Source organism: Aquila chrysaetos, chromosome 8 (assembly GCF_900496995.4).
Source record: "Aquila chrysaetos chrysaetos chromosome 8, bAquChr1.4, whole genome shotgun sequence".
NCBI lineage: Eukaryota > Metazoa > Chordata > Aves > Accipitriformes > Accipitridae > Aquila > Aquila chrysaetos.
In genome coordinates, this window is record NC_044011.1 from 35,206,963 (window position 1) to 35,229,205 (window position 22,243).

A 22,243-nucleotide genomic window follows, 5' to 3' on the forward strand; every position below is an offset into this window, starting at 1 on the left:
TCTTTTCAAAGAAAATTGGTTTGGTTTCTTAATTTGAAACAATTTACTTCAGAATTTACCTCAAAGAAATTTTGATTTTACATGTCTGATTCTGACATTAAGGGTTTTGAGTCAAAGGGAAAAATTTTCTCCTTTACAGTCAGTGGTTTCAGATCTAGGTGCAGTAATTCTGAATATTGTACCATTGTAGAAGAGCATCAGAATATTTCTAAACCTGATTCCTCTACCCCCTCTAAACAAGATATTGGATACATATTTTTGATTTCCATATAATTTCTTTTCAACAAGAAGCAAAATGTCATATTGTTTATCATACATAATCTAAAAACATGGCTGCAGTTTTGTTAAAACAGTTTGTGCTCTGAGGCTCCTCTGTGTCCCAACTGAGAGACCAATACAGGGAGGTGGATGTATAGATCCTGATCTGCTCGGCTATAAATAGGTAGCTTCACTTGAGAGCTGAACTACGTATCAGTTTAAAAGCAGTGAGACAAGAACGTAATGGTCTGCAAATACAAATGAAGCAACAGGTCTAGCCATTACGTTTACTCCCAATTATTTGCAGCTGCAAAAACATACAGACAACATTTTTCACATACAAAATTACATTTTTGGCCCCAGCAAAAATTGGTTCCTATCTTTTATCTACTGTTCTGGTAGAGCTTTCGGAAACTGTGAATTACAGCAGAAATCTAACCGAACTAATGTCTAGCAGACCATCGGCAAATAAATTATTTCAAAAGTTATTCAGTGAAGCCACGTCACTTTAAAGGGACAGGTATGATTACTGCTTCTAATGTTACCTAAGAACTGAAAATAAATAAAAAGCCCACTCTTGAATGCACAAGTAACAGGATGCTTATACTAACACACTACAAATGACACAGCTCTACCACAAGTACAAAACAACATGTCAAACTGGTAGAAAACTTTTGAGTGAATTTTAAAGGGTATTCCTTCAATGAACTATCCTGTAAAAATTACTTAGTTTTGATTTAATAGCAAGTGGTTAAGAATAAAACCAATGGCCCCAAAATAATCTTCTGCTGTAGTTCCTTTCTTGTTTTTAGTTGTCAGGTATCCACACCAAAGTGTTACTCTATTTCTACAGAAAGACCTGGGTTTAAGCAGTAAGGCATTCTCTTAGGGCCAAGTGCAGCATTTTGTAAGGTCTGGTGAGACTGGTAAAATCCCTTCTGCAACCCCTAATCCTTCCAGGATGGGGGTCTCAACCTCTCCTTGGGCCTCCTGTTGGCATTAGAGAGGCAGGGGTACAGGGCCAGAGGTCACACTGCTGCTGCCCTCAGCAAAGGTGCCCCCCTCCTTAGTCCAAAAGTAGAAAAATACAGGTAGGCATGGGATAGTGATCTCTGAGATTGTGCTAAAACCTCTGAATACCTTCAGATCTTATAAGTCCCCTACATTTGCCTCCGAACAAAGGCAGATGCGATCAGTGTTCAAAGCATCCAGTCCAAATATGCAACAGCTCCAATAAAACATAAACATGCACTACCATGTCCTTAGAGTACGTATCTTGGTGCATATCCATATCTACATGTACTAAATAGAATATTTAATCTTCAAGTAAATTGATAAATGTAGACTCACATTCTGTGCAATATCACTAAGCAATTCTCTAGATGTTTAGAGCCAAAAAAATCAAGGAGGCAGGAGTTATTTAACTTGTACAGAAAAAGGCATGAACAAGCCCACCTTTGCTAGTTCCAGTGGAGATGCTCTAATTTAGTAGCTGAAGCTCTGGCCTAACACAGGAAACATCGGCATGAAGTCCAATTTCACTTTACTGGACATGATCTTACTAGTAACTTTCTTCATCACAAAATAGCTTGATTTGTGTGCAGCATATATAAACTAAACACACTGCCAAGGTATTTGAAGCATGGGATGTGACATCCTCGAGGACAGTACCTAGGTCATGGTATGCTTTAATTGCTTCTGTGCTATTAACTAATGCTTAGTAATAACAATACTAACAACAAAATAACTTAAGGGCAAAATCTTCTGTGCCAAAGTGAAAAGGAGGATTACTGCTGACTTTACTGTGGGGGTGAAACCTTGGCCTCAGTCAGACCCACAGGATTATACCAGCTGGCCTACCAGAGAAACAATGCGATAATTCAAATAAGTATTAAACTCCTCTTCTATATTTTACTCTTCACACTAGATTAATTAATGTGGTTCAATAAATTCCATTTAGAAACCGGTGAACACCCCACAGAATACACATAAACTGTAAACACAACAGAAAAAAAATTTTTGGTCCTCACATACAACTTACTTTCACTGTTCTGCATCTGAGGTTCTTCCCTAAACAGCACAACCACCACTCAAATGACACCTGGTCTAGCAGCATCTCTGCTGTAGCTGTTAAAATCACATCTTTTCCATATTATCTTAAGCTCTCTTTATACTAGAACATAACAACCTATATTAAAAGCCACAATGCTATTAACAGTTACATGGCTCATATGCAAGATACTGCTATTATTCCACATTAGAAAGCAGTACTGATGGAATTCAGAACCCCAGTATGGCTAGTTAGTAGATGACTTTTCCATGGCAGCTATTTCAAGTTACCTCTCCATGAATTGCAAGAGAGATATCAATAATTTCCAGCTAAATCAATATGTTTTGCCTGTGAACCAGAGTTCTTCTACATGTTAGTATAAGAAAATGAAAAGCAGGTCTTTTATTCTGGTATCTTATGGGGTAGTCCATTATTCTAATTAATAAATGGGGCAGACGGCTTACATCTCCTTACAGTTTACTCCACGTTTCCTTTAATATATCAATGCAAAATTATTTAGCAGAGAGTCATTAATCGAATTTCTTCTGAGAAGCATTATTAGATATGTTAAATCTCAACAATGTTGCTTCAAAACAGCTGTAACCATGGATTTTTAAGCTTTAATTGAACATCTGTGCACTTCAATTAATTTGAACAAAATGCAAAGGAAGAAAAAAAAGCAACAGTAGGTACCATGAATTTAATGAACTAATTTTAGTTTTCCAAACTCCCTCAAATAATGACTCTTCTACATAGACATCAGATTGCAAACAGCAGCATTAAGTAGCACAAAGTTCATTAAACATTTCCAAATACGACGCAATTTGATTTCATAAGATAGAAATGATGTATGAAAACCAATATTTCCCATATATTCTAGCGTTCTGTTCCTCTCCTCAGTCAAGGCCAGCTTTACCAGAGGTTATTTATCATATGGCTGCACTGCACAGAGGGAAGCTGATGTACCTAGATAACACTTGCAGCAGTCAAATAAGCTGCCTAAAGTATCCAAGAGAAGCGATGAAGAAAGGATTGCCTTTACTTCTGTGCCCACCAGGAGATGAAGCACCCAGCTCAAGGCTGCAGGAAGGCCTCCAGCCTGGACCAGAAGTTATTTAGAACCCGATTCCCAGCCACAGTATCTCAGTCAGCCTCTTGAAAGCTGAACATTAATTACTCATTTAAAGTTTAAGAGAAGACAGTGACGTTTCTTTTGCCCAAAAGCTCAAGTGCCAAGAACTCTCCACAAAGACATTCTCCTCAGCGGGAAGGCATTCACTCTCACCTTGAGCACCCTTGAACCAGCTTTTACAGCAGGTATGATAAACACCCCACACAACCTGCCTGGAGGGGTGCTTTGAGCACGGGGCCAGTACACAGAAAATGCACAACACAGGCATCCCATAGGCACTTCTAAAAAGACTGAGCTCTATTGATGTAGGTGCCCAATACTAGAAGAGGACTCCAGGCACAGGATACCAATACCAAGCAGGCAGGTATATATTGCAGATATGCAATATATGCCCATGAATAAAGCATTTTTGTTCTGTCTTTCAGACATAACTGTTAGTGCTCAACGCTTTATGTTAGCCACTTGTTGACAGCCTTTGTTCAAGATGTAGTTTCTAAGAGCAGCTCTGAGTCATGCCTTTGGAAGTCCCCACCTCTCTTATTTGTAGAGCTAGTAACCACTGCCCTCTGAACCATCACCATGTGAAAAAAAGGTCTCATTGATCAGAATTCTATTCACTGACATGTCTACCTTCAAGATGGCTACTACCTTAGAGCTAACAATCTACCAAAACACACAGAGACAACTACCACAATAGAGTTCATGTGCTTTACAACACAAAAACTAGACCTCATTTCCATACTGTCAGAAGTACTGTAGCTATAAGCTACGAGGGATACAGTGCAAAGCATACTTGTCCTGATATAACCACCATCCACAGTTGGGATCATACCATTTAAATCTATCCCGAGAAAAAAACAGGATCATTTTCTGACCAAACGATATGAACTGGTTGAAAATGAGGCTTCTGAGTCTCTTTAAATTTCCTTTAACAGCTACTTGTCCAGGGGATGACACTTAAAAAATTAACCTGTGAAGAACCTTAGATATGGGACATAGAGTAAAGGTGTAAGTAACACGTAAAAAGCAAATAACTTATTCTATAGTCCTTTTATTTACACTTTTTATCCCCACACAGGTATATCACTGTTCATACTTTCACTAAAGCATTATTGTTTGTTTCTCTGTAAAACATTCCAGCTACTACTTCAAATTAAAGAAAGAAAAGCTGCCAAGAAAAAGACAACTTTTAAGATGGATTCAAGGATGGAATACTGTAATTCAAAAGCTCTCTTGTTGAATCAGATAATAACTATTAGAGATTATTTTGAAATACTTTTTAGAGTCTTAGGACTATTAATGTCATGTTCAAATCACTCTGAGGCTGTTCTGTTTTTTCATTGTTGTTTTCTTACTGTTCATGGGGAGACAATGACTCATTGGCACATTTCCAGCACAAGATGCATTTGAATAATACATGGCATGCCCTTTAGCTAGCATCATAATGCCAGATTTAAAACAAGGTAAGAAGTTTCTCTGTATACACTCCCAGTGTTCAGCTGCTCATAATCTATAGTGTTAACAATTTATCATCGAACCCAGAGACTTGCTGCCAACTTATCAAAGTGGCCACTGGATGCATATGATCTAGTCTGAGCATCTGGCTCTTCACTGTTCCTGACATTAGCACAGACAACAGAATCAGTGGACTATTGAATGCAATTACAGTAAGCGAGACAGACAATAAAGATTGATAGCGCCTTCTCTTTTTATCACATACAAAACTAGTGGGGGTTAAAGCTTTGCCTTGAGCTGCCTTCATTTAACAATGATTGAAAATATGCAATTGTGATGGTAAAACACTGCAGCCTGTACCACTTCATTTACTGGACACATTATGAAATTAAATGAAAAGTGAACTGCCAAAAGCAACAGTTATTATATATTAATGATGAATATTTACTTAGCATTGTTCACAAATCATACAGAGAACAGAATCCTTCTTGTTATCTTCTTTGCAGGCTACAGATGAGTAGTTTAACATTTCTATGTTTACGTTAAATCTTCTGTCTACAAATCTCTAAATACAGACATGTGTGATTGGTTTTGTGACTATCCATGTGGTTACAAATGTGTAATTAATAAAATGCTCCAGTAGTAAATGAATCCTAATTGCTGCAGGGATTCTTTACCTCAAATCACAGTTGGTATTCTTGAAAGTACTTAACTAACCAAAGAAACTAAAGAAAATCAGTATTTTGTTTCCAGCAGGCTTTACATCGTGGGTCACACGGTGTGCAACAACTTTTAACAAATGGGAAATCCAGAAGCCGCCAACACAGGGGATTTATTGTAATACATCTATTGTAGAGAATTTCAAACTGGTTACTGGTCTTTGGTTACTGCACACTGGGTGAGCTAAAAATATGTGGTACAGTGGAACTACACAGATAAGAAAGAGGAGTTACGCAAGTAATTTATTGTTTTGCTTAAAACTTTAACTCCTTGTTTTACAGAAGCCATGCTAACAACAACAGTCTTTCCTCAAATTACAGCCAAAGCATCCTCCAATGTGTGGCAATAATCTAACTACTGAATGACAGAGCTGATAACTTTTTCATGGCTGTGGCTAGTTTGTATTGATTATTTTAATAGATAAAACAAGGAATTTCTTTATCTGAGTGTCATGTGAGCATTGATAACATAGATAAATTAAGAAAAAATGGTCTTTTCTAGAAGCTCAAAGTTAAACAAAACAATAACTACACTGTCAGCACCATAAAAAAAAAAAATCTCTTGTCAATTTTAGATCAGCTGCAATAAAGTAGTAGTTGGACAACATGTGGTCCTGGTACTGCCTGGTTTGGGGTTACATATACAACAAATGCAAACATATGGTCCTTGTCATGCAATGATACCCATGCAGGCAATTTTTGACTACATGAAGAGCTCTGCTTGCTTCAGAAAAGCTCTTGATGCAGGCACTAGTCTCTGTGCAAGTGGCATGCTGAGGTATCTGAGACTAAATGACTAAGCTGAGAAGTCTAAATAAAAATAGGCATTTGATTTTTCCCTGCTGTACAGCCCTGGGTAGTAAAATAAAGCCATTCACAGAACTCTCACTAATCCACATGAGCTGTATCCTCCAAACTTTTCTTCTTTTTTTAAGCAAACTGATTATATTCCAGGAATTTGATTTCTACAAATTGCTGATGTAAAGGCACTACAGACTAAACAATACAAAAGAAGAAAATTGAGGAAAAAAAGTTTTTCTTTCTGGCCACATGCTAGCATATAAACCATAAAAGTGACAAACACACAAATATGCCACAATGGAAAACTATGTGCTGATCCCACATCATAAATTGAAAAAGCAACATGCTGTATGGTACTGTTTAACAATAGTGCAAAAATAACTATAGGAAACTCTGGGTAATATGGCCCACAGACAGTTTTGGAAGGGTTGATGCATCAGTAGACAAACTACAAGTAGAACAAATGAATTATCTTAAGCTCTCTGAAAAAAGGAAACCAAAGACACTTCTATTTTCAAATGACATTTATTATCACTCTCCCCCCTTTTTAAGCAGAAAACATAGCTAAATTTAACCAAATATTGTTCAAGAAACACAACCGTTTTATTATGTTCACATTTACTTGCTGGAAATATCAAGAGAAACATCAAGTAGATTTTTTTTTTTTTTCATCTGAGCCACTTTTTCCACTTGAATTTCCATATAAAGAAATGATAATCTGTTCCACAAAGCAACAGAACTATTGAAGCTTGGTTTTCTACGATCACTTTTTGTCCTCCTGTGCCACCTCATTACCTTTATCATGTAAAGGACAGCAACGAATCCTGTGGTTTGTCCCGAGCTATGCACACATCGCCTGGGCAGCAGGCTGCTACCAACAGAGAGAAAAGGTACCAAATGAGTCCTGTCCATCTTTTCCTCAGTGAGGTACTTACAAGATATCTGTCCCATATCCAGACACCAGTAATTATGCAACTCATAAAACATAATTACTTTGAAACTTCAATCTCCTTTGTGAACAGGTTTAGAAATGCTAAAGTCACTGCAGGAAGAAGATGTAAAGACCAACCGGGAGAACCTTGCAACCTTAGACAACTAGACTAGGTGGGAAGTGCAATCAGGAAAGAAGTAAACTTCAGGAATGCCTTCAGAGGAGGCTAGAACATTCCCGTCGAATTTTATTTCAGAAGTGAGGGGAAAGTTACAGTGAACTGACAGTCAAAGGAAAAAAAAAACCAACCAAACAAAACATAAGAAAAAGTTAAAAATCCTATCCTTGATATGACTTGAGTCTGAGATGATCCAACAGCTCTGCTCATCAATTAGGGAAAGGTACAGTACCAACCCCACACCATGAATGTATAGCACGTACAATCATTTTTAGAGATAAGCAATTGCATCACAGTTACAGGAATCAACAAATGTAAACAGAGATAAAGTGAATATAGATTCTGACTTTCAAAAACTTTAGTTTGCATTTCCATAGTTCTCCAGTGTATTTCAGTGGAGATACTGTTCACCTGCATCAGATTTCAAGAGCACAGGAATAATCAAGTCAGACATACACCAGAGTGAGTGGAATGGAGGGATTCTGTTACCTTAAGATCTTAAGATCTTCGCTGAAGAGCAGAGGATCAAGCTTATTTTTTTTCTCTTATTTAGCCATTCCTATTGTGTCAAACAAAAACAAACCAAAGAATGAAGTCTCACTCGGGTTCCTCAAATACTGCCAAGAGAAGCATCAATTCCCAAGCCACTCTTCTGCACTCAAGTGTTCCCATGAACCTTTCTCCAGAAAACGGAGGTACATTATAGCCAAAACCTAAGAGCGTGGAGTGACACACTGCCACCACACGCTTCCCCACACCAGAGCTTAGTAATATCAGCAAGATATATGTGAATTTTAGTACCCCTATCGATAAGGAAATTTGGTCACCAATTTTAAAATATTGCCATATGACAGATAGAATAGGTCACAGATCCAAAATACTAACTGAAAAATGGAACAAGAAAATATTCCACTATACATTCCAGACCACTCTAGATCTTAAACCTACTGAGCCAAGCACAAAAAGGAGGAACCCAATGCTCTTGAATCCCCTTATGAACTCTGACACAGACCTTGGCTGTGGCATTGGACAAGAAACCAAACACCTTGTCTGCATCTGCAAGCCTGCCTAAACAATGCTGTAATTTATTCATCCTTTACAATATATCACAGGTAATAATCCTTTATCCACAAATATCTCAAGTTTGGGGAAAAGAGCTTGTTTCAGCCAGTTTGTCAGAGGCATGAAATAGGCAATATCATGCAAGATAAGAAATCTGAAAATAATATTTAGTGCAGAATGGAAAGACTGCTGTTATATAACATAAAAAGTCAAATGTAGTCATGCTTTAATATTTTCCAAAAGCTAAATCATGTTATTCTGAGAATACCTTTAGCATCATACTCTCTTGGTCAAAGACTGATTTAGTTTCTTACGATGTCACAAAAAGAAAAATGGCCTTGGTATGGAATATGCAAAATATAAACTTGTTACATTCTGAAACAGATTCTTCTCATCACCTACTTCATTTAAAAACAGTTTCTTTAAAAACAGTTAACTGAGCCTTTTACACACACTTTCACAAACTGAAGTCTCAAACCTGCCATCACTTTTAGTGCCATTACATGTTATATAATAGTTCTTCATATTTCAGAGGGGTAATCAGTATGCATAAAGCTAAACATGTGTCCAATTATTTTGCAGGGTTACAGCCCATGTTAAACAAGTCCTAGAGAAAAGGACACAGATAAGGTTTGGGTTGTCCTGCCAGTACATCTCTGAGACCAAAAAGGACAATCGATCATAGTGATAAGAACTTCATGGCTATTCAGAGGGTGACTCGATCGCAACAAAATCCAGTGGAGGACATCTGTTCACTTAACCTCACACCTCATCAAGGGACTTTTTTATTTGCTTGTTTCTGCTATGACTGTCAGGTGCCCATTGATCTAAGTTATGGTCACGCATGTCATTTTGCAAGCATGATGAAGCATCTTCAAAAGTTAATTATAGCTGTACTGGGCTTCTTCATCTGATGCAAAAATGTAAATGTTCTATTTCATGGCGGTACTGAATTGCATCATTTCCTTAGTAAGGGTACAGAGCAGAGAGATACAAAAATGTCTCTTAAGGTCCTTTGCTGAGAGGAGCATGGTTTCGTAGACACCCTCCAAAACCCATTGGGAAAGACTGAAAATGCCCAGAGATCAGAATTTTCCTCTGGAGATCCCTCTCTCTCTTTACTGACTGCAGAGGTAGCCCAGCACAACTAATCTCCTATCTTAGGCACCTTGAAAAAGGACCTAAAGCCGAGAAGATGAGTCAAGATCCTGCGAGAGAACCTAGCAAGTAGGAACAGGTCTTTGGCAGCCTTCTCATGTGACCTGGAGTAAAGTACTTGGGCTGTCTATGTTTCAATTCCATGTGTGTGAAAAAAGGATAACATTACTGCCCCAACTCACAGGGGCACAATAAACACATTAATGATTATTATGCCCTCTGAAAATATGGTAATGAAGGTTGTAAGTATAAGCACCATCATTAGAAATGTTCCTATGCATTTATTTTCACTTACCAGCTCTCTCCGTTTTGCAGAGCTTCCTTACACAGTGATCTTGCGGCAGAACTTGGAATGACACTCAACCCATGCCCACCAGAAGCTTTAGAGCATTTGTGAGAAAGGGCTCAGCTGATGCACCTTCAAAGTAACATAGATGTGATCCTGCTTGGCGGGAGCAATCCCCACTTGCCTGATGTCCGCAGAGGATGATGACAGATACTTCTGGTTTTATTTCTTTAATTATGTTTCACATGCACTGCAATTTCTTAGAGTCTTCTCAACTGCTAAATTCTATTACCACCTCCATTCCCTGACAGCTCCCCTTGGCACAACAAATGCAACTTTAAAAGAAGACACAAGGGACACCAACCCCAGTGTGCAAAAGCCCTTCTGTAATGACCCTGTAGCGTACCCTGCTCAGCCTCAGCAGACAAGTGCGCCAAGCAGGAAGGCAGAGTCTGCTCTTCAGCCCCAGAAAACAATTCTGTGAAAGCTTTACAACTGTGCCATTTTCCACCTCACTTTTCCTGCACCATTTCACATAAGGGAGAATGCTGTGCTACGGTGACATCACTTTTGCTCGTCAGGCATTTAAAAGCCAAAAGACTACAATTAAAATCCTTTAGAAAGGATATTTTTAGTTAACTCTGAGATAGAGCAGGGAGCTAAAAATGGGTCCCCCGTCCCAAGAACCCCTTCGCTGATTCCATCTTAGAGCTGAAAATCACAGTATTTGACACAGGGTGCATAAAGAGCTTCAAATTCTAGAGTATATTGGCAAGAAAGTGAGAAAGACAAGGACAATGGCAAATATTGGACTAGTCCTTACTCAGGACTACAAGATCAGGCACATAAAACTCTGGTGAAAAATAATTGGTTTATAACTAAAAGCACAAACAGAGGAAACCTTGACTGGGGGCAAAACAATAATGTGAATATTACCTTAGAAATTCACAGCTCAGCCATTCATTCGAAAGATCTCTTCAAAGCAGCTGGTTCAGACTCTGGAAATTAAAATAATAATAAAAATATAATTAAGACAAATACATTTATTATTATAATAATTCTGGAACATCTTATAATAAGAGTTAATAAAAAGATAATCTTCCCCTTCATGTAGCCCCATCCCTGCTCAAGGAAACATGACAGATCTGCAGTAAGGACACAGGGCCATTCAGAGAACCCTAACTAGTTTAGCAAATACATTAACAGAGGTGCATGGTTAGTTTACCAAGAGATAATTGCTTCTCCCCCCTTCCCTAAATATGATAAAAAATAAATTATTTAAAAATTAAAGGCATTTAGAGTAATAGCCCTCCAAATGCATAATATTTATTTCTTCTTTCATCATCCATAGTTTATGGCATTGTTTGGGTTTTGGTGTGCTTTTTTTTTTTTTTCTCCTGCAGTTTACTTAGTATTAGGCTTGCACTGATCTCATCAATAAGAAATGAATTTTGGTAACTTTCAAAACCACTATATTATTTTTCCTTTTATTTGTAGTGAGTTTTTCTTCTCTCAGTGGTATTACTGCAATAAGTCAGTCATTATTTCTTTATGTTTTCCCTCCTTTCTTTAGTATTTCATTTCCCTTTACAGCACATCTCATGATCACAAAGAAAACAGAGACACTTATTTCTTTTAACAGTTGAAATTGCTGCAAGTGATTTAACTGTCATTTAATCTGATTCCTCTCTTCTGTCTGTGGAGAAATATGTTTAATGTACTGGAAATTATGTTAATAAGAAAAAGCATTATCTCATTTAATGAAATAAATATACAAATATTTCAAAATAAAATAAAGAGGCAATCTTCACTGAGGAAAAAATGTCTCTTATGGTTTGCATAAAATAAACAAATGAGAAAAATTAATGAATAGATTGAAATATACTGACAAAAATTATGCCTAAACTCAAAAGGGAAAAAAATAAAAGAGAAGGTGACTGAGTTGCATCTCACCTAATCAAATGCTTTTTGAGAAAACACAGAAGCAAGCTTAAAGGATCAGAGTACAAATTATTTTTTTAAATTATTTTATTACCCTAGGCTAAACTTTTTTCCCCTCCTTTAAAAAGCCATCGGTTTTCCTGCTTTTTTTTTTGTTTGTTTTCTTCAATCGGTGTTGAAATAATATTTATTGTTTAATGACTGCAATTGCTTCATCCTTTTATTATCTTTGATCCTTTGCCACAAAACATATTTAATTTATGGCAGAGAACTTTGAACCCCTCTGATTTAGTTAATCGTAACAGTCAATAACTCTCTTTCTAAGCTTTTACATTATGAAGTATGTAACTAGCATGCACTAAGGTTAAACAAATATTGTTAGCGGTGAGAGAAAAACTTGTAGCAATTATGTAATAAAAGCATGACCACTGCAACAGAAACACACAATTAGCGATTTAATTACAGACATCAAAACAAACTAAAGATGTCAATAAAAAAATCTTCTGTGACAAACTGATTTCATTTCCCTGTTCTGCAATTTTAGATCTTAATGTATTTCTTTATGTGTTCTTGTTTTCCGGAAATAAACAGCGCAAACAAAAAGGAGATATTCAGTGTCATCTGTTCGGGTGCAACTGTGGTAGAAATTTGATTAAATCCTGGGTTTACTTTCTCACTGGCAAGAATTAGTGCCTTAAATCCATCCAACTGGATTATTTTTTTTAAACTCCCCTTTAAAAAGAACCAGCAGCAATGAGTATGCTGTGTTGCAAATTCATTTGGGGAGTTTCAGCCGTTTGTGTCACATACCTTCTCAAGGCGTTTTCTAAGTAAGTGCATGCACTAGTTTCTTTGCTTCCCCCCTCCTTACAAAGTGCTATGGATCACAACTCCAGCTCAGTCACTTCTGCTACCGAGAATAACTAGCAAGAGCATGATGTGTAAAGATCTCAAGTTACTTTCTTACTTGAAATACATAGTTTTACTTTCTTACAGTTCTCCTTTCAGTTTATAGACTTGTGAATCTGAATTTGAGCAGGACAGAAGCTATGCAGTGAATGTTCTGGATTAGTATTAAATAGGTTGCCTTTTTATTGCAAAAAGCATCTAAAAATCCTTACAGTGAAATTCTAAATCCACTGAAGTCAGTAACAAAACTCCCACCAGCTTCAGTGGGGATTTCAACCTGTTTCCAGAGGCTCTCTTATTCCTAGTCTACTTCTTTTAGAGTTTTGAGACATTCTTTTCCTCCTGAAATATGCATGGGGAAAACCACAATTCTAGATATGCCACTCCTTACAGAAATATTCCATCTTGAGGTCCTACACCTGGTTCTTCTTGACTGGATGCTTAAGCGGCTTGTAATCATTACATTACATAGAAGGCAAATCACACAGAAAGTGGTTGCTTTGAAGTGTAGATTATACTTCATGTAAAACAAGCAATCCATTTAAACAAATTTAGAATCACTAATTTATTTTTATATATATATACACATATATACGAAACCAGACTCTATGAACACCAGGATTTGGTTTTAATGATGTACTTTTTTTTTCTGCTAAATTTCAATTCTACAGAAAATATTCCCTACAGCTTTTGTGATCAGGGTTTACAGAGACATTCAGGAGAGGATAACCCTATATATTCACAGCTTTATTTTTCTAATTCAAGGTTTACAGGGCATTTAAAAACAAAAACCTAAACCCTATTGTATTTCTGTTATAACTAGAATGAAGAATGTTTGGCAGTACAAATGAATTAGGAAATTACTCTCCTGCCGTGAAAAAACATTATGCTGTTAACATGTAGATATGCATGCAAAAAAACCCCACTAATTCAATAAGATGAGAAAGTAGGAGGTTTAGTATAAAACCCTCTCCACTTCAGTAATGTGAATGTCAATAACTGACAACAATAACTTGCCTTCCAAAGATGCAATGCACCTTGAGAACCCAAATACAAAATGCAGAGAAGATCTTTGATTTGCAGGAGCAGTATGGATGCGTCTCACCAGGCCTTGATTTAATAAAATTAAATCACCACGCTTCACTGACACAAGGGTTGGACCTCTGTCAGAGAAGTATCCATGAGCGTGCTTTGGAGGGGCTTCCTGAGCTAAACCTTCAAAAGAAGGCAGACTCCCTCCCCGAAAATGCCTACTCAAAGAGATTGCCCCAAGCTGGAAAGAGCAGATCAGTAAATGGCACTTTCAGATTGGGGGCAAGCCAGCGTGGGAGTGTTTCAGAGCACCTCCAGGTCCTGCCCGCACCGTGCCAAAAGTGGCTCCAGTCTCCAAAGTGCTCTGGATTACACCCACAAACTTGGCAAGTTAAAAAGTTATAATGATCCCGTATATTCCTGTTGTAACAACACTTAAGGGAGCTGGATCAAAAGACTGGAAGTACTGATATTTTTTATTCCAATGTCTTTTGAGTGATCAAAAGACTATTGACATGAGCAAACCATCTTGTCAAGTTACAAAGAAAGAAACCCCAAAATCTCTTTTTAAAAAGGTGTCTGTTTCTAAGCAGAGCACTTGAAACTTGCATCTAAAAATATCTGTCAGCTCTGCCTGACACAAACCTGAATTTTCTCCCATTCAAGATTTTGAAAGAAAAACATCCTTTTTTTCAAAAGGATACTTTTAATGAGGAAGCTTAATTTTTTAAAAGCAAAATCAAGTAAATCCAAGTTTCTAAAATCAACACCTCTTTTCTGTCTTTCTCTTGTCTTTTTTTTTGTTAACACCTTTGTTTCTTTTTCTGATTTCTAGTTCTATTCTTGATACGAAAAGAAGGGGTAGAAGGAAAGAGCAAACCTCCTTAAGGTGGTATTCAGCAATGAATTCGACTACAAGGAAACTTTTTTACTGAACACAGTTAGTATACTGAATTTCAGCCATCTTGCACATTAAGCTTTTCTCGGTTTAAAGCTAAATATGGATGAAATCAAACCCAGGACTCATTCCTTACATCTGCAGAGGAAATCTACAAATATAGCCCTTCTCTGCCCATGCTGTGAAGGAAAATAAAATCCCTCCTTGATGGGTACAGCTTCCACCATCTTTTAGGATCCATAAACTTGTCCAAAAAAAACGATGGCACAGACAGATCTTCACAACCATATCTCCAGCTCCGCTCATCTTTCAGCCCATCACACTCCCCTTGTGGTCTAGGAGGCAGCAATGCCGTGAAAGCAGATGTCTATATGCAGTCTGAAAGCCTCCCTACACAGAGACAGCAGCTCCTACTCCTCTGCGGACAGCCCAGCAGGAATCACGAGGGAGCATTTGCCACTACGCAACCTCTGCAGCACGTCACTAATCACACCTGAGATGTATGGATATTTTCTTTAACACTGGTGCCAATACAGACCACAACCACACAGATTTAATGCTTTGTGCCTGTTGCCAGACCTGAAGATGAAACTGCCGGTTTGTCTTGCAGCATGTGTAAGCACAGTTAGTTGCTTCTGTCATTCTTTCAGACCTTCTGGCTCCTGTAGTTTGAACACACTACTGCAACACAGTCTGCAACATCAGTACAGAGACTGAAAGCTGGAAGTAAAAAGCTAATAGTATCTTATGTACTTCTGAAGTTTATCCTGCCTCTTTCAAGTAATTCCTTTAGCCTTTTATCAGCCTTTTAAAACATATTTGAACTTATTTGATTTTCACATTTTCTCCCTCTGTTCCTTTAATGAAAAGAATTAATTTATATACCTTTGAAGAGAGCCCTCTGCTTTCCCACAATGCAATAAGCCATTTTTTCCTCAAAACGGGAGGCGTAAAAAATGGGAGTCATAATTTTCAGGCCTGAACACCAGTAATGTGCACAAATACTGAATCTAGAAAATCAGGTAGGTGCTTGAAACCAGGAAATGGAAAAGCATCTGCACAGAAATGCAGAATTTGAATACCAAACTGTGAACACCGTACCTCTTCACGCAATCTTTTTTTTTTTAGTACTCATTTCTTGAAGTACACATTTTTGCAAACTACATTGTATCACTTCCATCTACTGTACAGAAATACATCATTAACCCAGCAATACTGATATTTCACTAGAGCAAGAGAACAGAGAATTTAGGAACAGGAGAAAGAGTAAACATATATGATGCCTAAGCTTTGCAGACCTATTTCAGTTACGTTATGCAGACTGCAAATATTGCTTCATTTGATTTACGTCAAAGACAGCATTTCTAATCAACTCAGCAGAACTAAAGCAGTAAGGTGTGCCAAGTATTTTTGTTTTAAATCCCTCTCCTTGTTTTTCAGAAGTGACAATTGGTAGCAGATGTCTCAAAACCTCCAGCATGCTTGATACCTATTTCAAAGAGATATCAATAGCTGAAGATCAAACTTCTACACCCTCGTTCCATAAAGCATTCTCAAAGATGCTTGAGAGTGAAAGCAAATGCAAGACACAGCCTTCCTGTAGTTTAGACCATTTAAAAAGCGCAGTATGGCCTCTATTAGAGAAATATTTTTTTCTTTCCTATAGAATTCCACACTGATTTATTAAATTGTGACAAACAACTTTGGGTCAAAACACAAGTTGCAATATACCTCTATAAATCAATAAATACTGTTTTTTCCTATAAAGCCAGGCTTTCTGCTTTCTCGTTCTTTATAGAAGGCACTTGTGGTCACATCGACCAGGCTGGAAATTAACTGGGGACTTTACACTTCACCCTTCTCTGCTGCTCTTGCAGCAATTGCAAGGGCAGTAAGCATGTATATAGTATTCAAGCTGTAGACACCTCATCATCCCACAAGAATGTCCCTCATAACTGAAACCAGAAGAAACTATCCATAGACTATTCAGTGCTCAAACACAGAAGTAGATGAGCAAGAGAAAGACACATGCGCTCAACATGAGTAACGACAGAGTTCCTATTCTGCCAAATGAGCTTTTGTCCTTCCTTAGAATCCTAACAAGTCAACCTGGGAAACCATCTGCAAAACTGAGAACAAGAAGCAATTTTTTTGTGAAATATGTTAAAAATCACTTCCTCACAACTTTGGGAGTAAGTAGACATATTTATCACAGTGCTTTCCAGGTAGCCCTTTTTAAGAATCTACACTTGTGCAGAACACTTTTCGGGTTATGAAAACAGCCATAACATCTAAATTCAGGTAAGTTGACAGGCATATAAGTCTGGAAAGTTGTAAGCATCCTTCTTTCCAGTTTTTCATGAAACTCAAAGTGTCCCCTGCTTCTCATCCACTCAGAAACTACAAGCAGATAAGTTTCTTTGTGGTATCTCTAGCACATCTATACCTGATCATTCCTTGCTACAATACAGTGAAAAGGTGCTTACAAATACAATTAAATGTTTTCAGACTTCAGACACTGTTCAGCATTAGTCCCATTGAAATACTAGAGAAAGGTTAAGGCAGATTTTCCCCTTAGCTTTATTTTTTTCCTTTTTCAGTTGACTTCCGTATGGATAGCAACAGTCCATTGTCAGGCGATAAAACTAGAACATCAGAGATAGTGTAACTAGAATGCAATTTATCACTGTAGTATTCCAGTATATAGAATTTCTATTCCTTAAATAAACATATTTCTTTAAAGTGTCAACATAACCAAGAAATCTGATCTTCTAGACAATATTCCAGGCTTGATGCATTTTTATTGCTCTCCAGTAATGAAGTTTTAACTCTTGATATATTCCTCCTATTTAACTGCCATTTCAACAAAACTAAAATGATCAATTTCCAAAGTTGGTTCAGGCAGAGCCATGACATTCTGCAAAAGAATATGCCCAGGTGTTCTCTCTGAAAGCACCCACCATTATGCTTCAACAACAGGGGAGAGGAGGTGGAAGAACAAAGAACATATTTAAATGCATAACAGAATTGAGGCTATAAATTCGTTTTGCACTAGTTGCACATGTAAATAAGGTACACCAAGTAACTTTTTTTTTCTGTATTTGCAGTTTGCAAAGTGCTAGTATTATGTAAAGCTCCCATGTGGTGTAAATGGCATTGCTCTATTAACTTCAGTGAGTCGCCCTTATATACACTCTAGATTTAATGATAACTTCTATTCAAAGTTATGACTACAGAAAGAGATTTGAATGAACAACTTCTATCACATTTATACTTGTCATTTGGGATTAGCTAATCCCAGATGAACTCTGTACATAATATATAATTGCATATCAACAATATCAGCCTGAAAATGTATCTCACTTCTTCTAGCAGTTTCCCAAGTTAAGCATTTTTGTCCTGCTAATGAACCTTTTGTTACAGCGAATATGATTCTGCCAGGAATTTAATGCATGTAAATGTAATGACATAAGAGCATTACATAACCACTCTCCTACAGGAGTTTATACAGTACAGAATATAATGAAGCCAGACTATAAATGATGCATATACCTGCAAGGGAAAAGTAGCATTTTTTAATTTAGTGAATTGCTATAAATAATGATGTGGCAAGAAATTGTTTCAAGTGCTTCAATGTGTTTGGAGAAAGGGATCAATCGATGTGCTGCTGAACTGTTAAATATAAAAGAAAAAGACAGCTAAAAGATTAGAATGTACTTCCTACCTTCTAAGAAATTTAAAGAGAAAGGCTGTAATAGAAATCTAGACAACTCCCCAAATACACCCACCCCATCCTACACTAGAGAATGTTCTCACTACTTTTTTCCTCAAATTTTGGAATCAAAGGCACCTGCAACAGGAATTTGAACATTCAGGACCAGATTCTGAAGCTGACTGTTCACATCAGAACAATTCATTTTACATCAACTGGCTCAGTGGACTTACACCTAGCAAATATTAACTTCCACAACAAAGAAAACCAGCAACTCTTGCAACTTTTCCAATGCTATGGTTAGCCTCTATGTACCTGTTTAAAATACAAGAAACTCAGCAATCTTTATAGATAATATCCAAATGAAGTTCCATCTTTGTCCTCTTCCCTCCCTTCCTTTCAACCACACAGATGCCTTTAAAAGAGCAAGAAAAGGTAATATATGTACCCGACATTCGGCTGCAGTAGCAGCTTGGGAAATACAACTATGTCCCTAAAACAAATAGCCAATTTGTTTACATTTAGAGAACTGAAAAGAATGACTGTTCATCTTGCATAATTCCTGAATTTACCCAAGACAACATTGTAATTTCAAGTATGGTTCCTAAAACATTTTGTGCTATGGTTATTTATGTTATCCTGAGTAAGAAGTACTCCTCTTGTCGTATGTATAAATAAATTAGTATATAAGCAGACGTTAAAGTGTCTCTATTTTGCATACAACCACCTCCCTATTTTCCCCCCATCAATATTGTGTTTGACAGAAGGAATTTCACCTCTGCCCACTCATTCTCATTCTGGTATCAGTGAACTCAAGGAAAAGAACTCACAAATTCTTACTGAAATGAAATTATACTACAGAAATTCTTTCTGAATTTTGAAGATCTTATAATTTATTGCAGAAAAATGCAAAACATATTTCTGAGTATCATCAAAATCCAATATTAAAGATGCTTAACTTTTTTTTTTTATTTATTTAGCCAGAATTAAAGCCCATCATTTTAAAGCAATCTTTCAATATGATAAGCCAAAACTCTGGAAATAAGGTCTGTTGGAAAAGTCCAGCTGTATCACAAATCAAACCATGTTAAAGTAACATTAAAGTGTAATTTAAGATTCTCAAAGTGAGAGAGCTCAGAGTGAAGGCTCAGTACTCTCACCTTGTGAAAAAGGTACTACACTAAATTTTTTTTTTTTTCTCTGAAAGTATTTAAATAAAGAAGCAAATAACATCATGGAAGTTCTGTTTGGAATACAGAAGCAGATAGCACAAACTAATTTGTCATATGAACTGATAATGTTTGCACAGCATTTAAAAAGGAAGCAAAGGATACAAGTTGCCAAACTCTTGGGATCCATGTATAAATAGGACTTTTTATCATGCACATTTCATTGCCATGTAACTCTTCCTTCCCGGTTCATACATTATAATATACTGCTTAAAAGTGCAGTATAGTTTTTCAGATCCACAGCACTATATGTCAATTTTAGAAGCATTTTAGAAGCAGGTACCCACCTGCACATTTTAGTAGCTGATCACAGGTCCCCACACTTGCACATTTTGGGCAATAGGAATGATCCCTGCAAGTCCATTCACGCAACAGATCAAGGAGTTTCTTTCAGAGTAACTTTCTTCAAATTATGCACAAGTAAGATAGCGTTTCATCAGCCCCAAGGGCAGATTCGAACTTGGACTGCAGGTATTTACGGCTCTTAGAGGTAATGAATACCATATCAAAACCAGTTCACACCATGTTGTGAGGCAGTATAGTTCCGATCCCAATAAAACATATAATGTCTGGTATAAATAATTATTTTGTTGATTTTATACCTTATCCCATTTTGCTCGTATATACAGTGTTAAAAGCTAATATATTATTCAGTAGCTATAAAGGGCCTTTTCTGGTCTTTTCAGTGCTGTTATTGCCTTTCGTATCCTGTCAGAACATTAAGATGTCATATAACTTTGCAACAATTTACTGCACAAACCAATGTGCACTTCGCTAATATTATATGGATGACTAAGTATGCTGGCATTACTTTATTAAAATACATGCTTTAACAGTCTGCCCAAAATGTGGGCTAAAACACCAACTGCAGCTCTGGTAGCAACAAAAGAAAGGAAGCATATTGCTTTTGAAAAATGATTGCTTAGTCCAGCCTCTTCAGTCGTATGCAAAAATCAGTCTCTTCCACCATCCCAAAACTGAAGTGCAGGAGAGGGTGCATGCATCCGTGTATAGTGATCTGGTTTCCACTTCGTAGCGCTGCACAGGCAGACCAGACACAGCTACAGGCTCTCCCCACATGCATGCACTGTAACTGTTGCGAAACACAGTTATTTTAAACACTAGCATCAGTTAACAAAAGGATGATTCTCAGCTACTTACTATTTGCAAGGGACCTCTTCTATATTTGGATATAGCATACAAAGGTGCAAAATTGCCAGGGTTTGTGGTTTTTTTTGAAAGTAAGAAATGGTCAGTACCTGTCACAGTAAAAATACAGATTTTAAACTCCCATGTGTACTGTCTGGCCCAAATGAACCATTTAAAAAAATAAAAATCTCTTTTTACAGATGGTTTTGGACATCCTTTTAACCAGGTAACATAGGGAGACAAACCAGTGGCGCAACAGCACAGCTTGGGGTGGCTGTGATTGGCAATACTTAATGCTTCTCCAATAAAAGTAACAAATAATAACACCACAATGATAGGCCTCCCTTTAAGAAAATTACAAGAATATTTTGCATCAATCATGTACCTGTGGCTTTCACAGTGAGCTGGACTATTACAAGATTGATGATAAGCTCAAACACAATACTTGACCTAAATACATTATGTAGCAGTGGATGCCTGTTAAGTAGGTCAGCATGGGCTCTTAAAAGTTATGCAAAACTTACTGCTGCCACACAGCCGGCATGTCACTAGTCGAGAAGTATAAGAATCAATTTTATAGGCTGGAGGAAATCTCTTCTCATCATATGAAAATCTGTTTCGCCATACTTAAAACGTCTTAAATACCGGAATATGCTGCTTGTCATACGTCTTTAGGCCTCCAAATGAAATAAAAGTGAGGTGGGCAGCTGATGAAAAGCTTAACAATCCTGAGGATGATCTTGAGGTTCACATACATGGAAGATTTCTCTTTGAAAATAATTGTTCAAGTAAATATTTTCCATTCTTGCAGTCAAACAAATTGTGATCTATGGGATGCATCAGACAAGCCTGTCAAGCTAAGGAAGTCTGTAGTTAGTAGTGATTAATCAGAGATAGCTCTATTACCCCATCTTGATCTTGGAAGCTCTTAAGCAGCATGGTTTAAAGGGCAACTGTACAGAGACTTACCTGTTGCAGTACCCATGTGCAAGGCAGTATAGCCACACAGCATGACAAAGAGAATATTGTACTTGCTAAAACAAACTGGTAACCGCCTACCCATCCCTTTGTAAACATGTCTATGTGCTACAAAGCAGAGACTGCACACACCTTGCAGAATGAGGAGCGTCTCCTGACAGAGGAAGAATACATTGCGGTGGGAGGTTTTAATCTCACATTACGAACAAAAGTATCCTTTGGGCATCTTTCCCCTTAAAAGCCAGTAAGGTCCACTCTGCACTGAGCAATCAGTCATCTGGATGTTCATGCATGACTGAGCGTCTAGAAGAGGCAAAGTACAGCCAGATTCTATTGGCTCATGTTATCTAACTCCAAACTTCTAT

At 37.3% G+C, this 22,243-nt stretch overlaps 1 long non-coding RNA gene across 1 annotated transcript in view; it reads right to left on the reverse strand.

The window, feature by feature from the left end:
• Positions 1–11,032, reverse strand: part of LOC115345143 — a 337,375-nt gene extending 326,343 nt beyond the window's left edge. Inside the window, exon 1 of the long non-coding RNA XR_003924731.1 lies at positions 10,967–11,032. This is a non-coding gene — a long non-coding RNA (uncharacterized LOC115345143). The remainder of the gene's footprint in view (positions 1–10,966) is intronic.
• Positions 11,033–22,243: the final 11,211 nt, after the last annotated feature.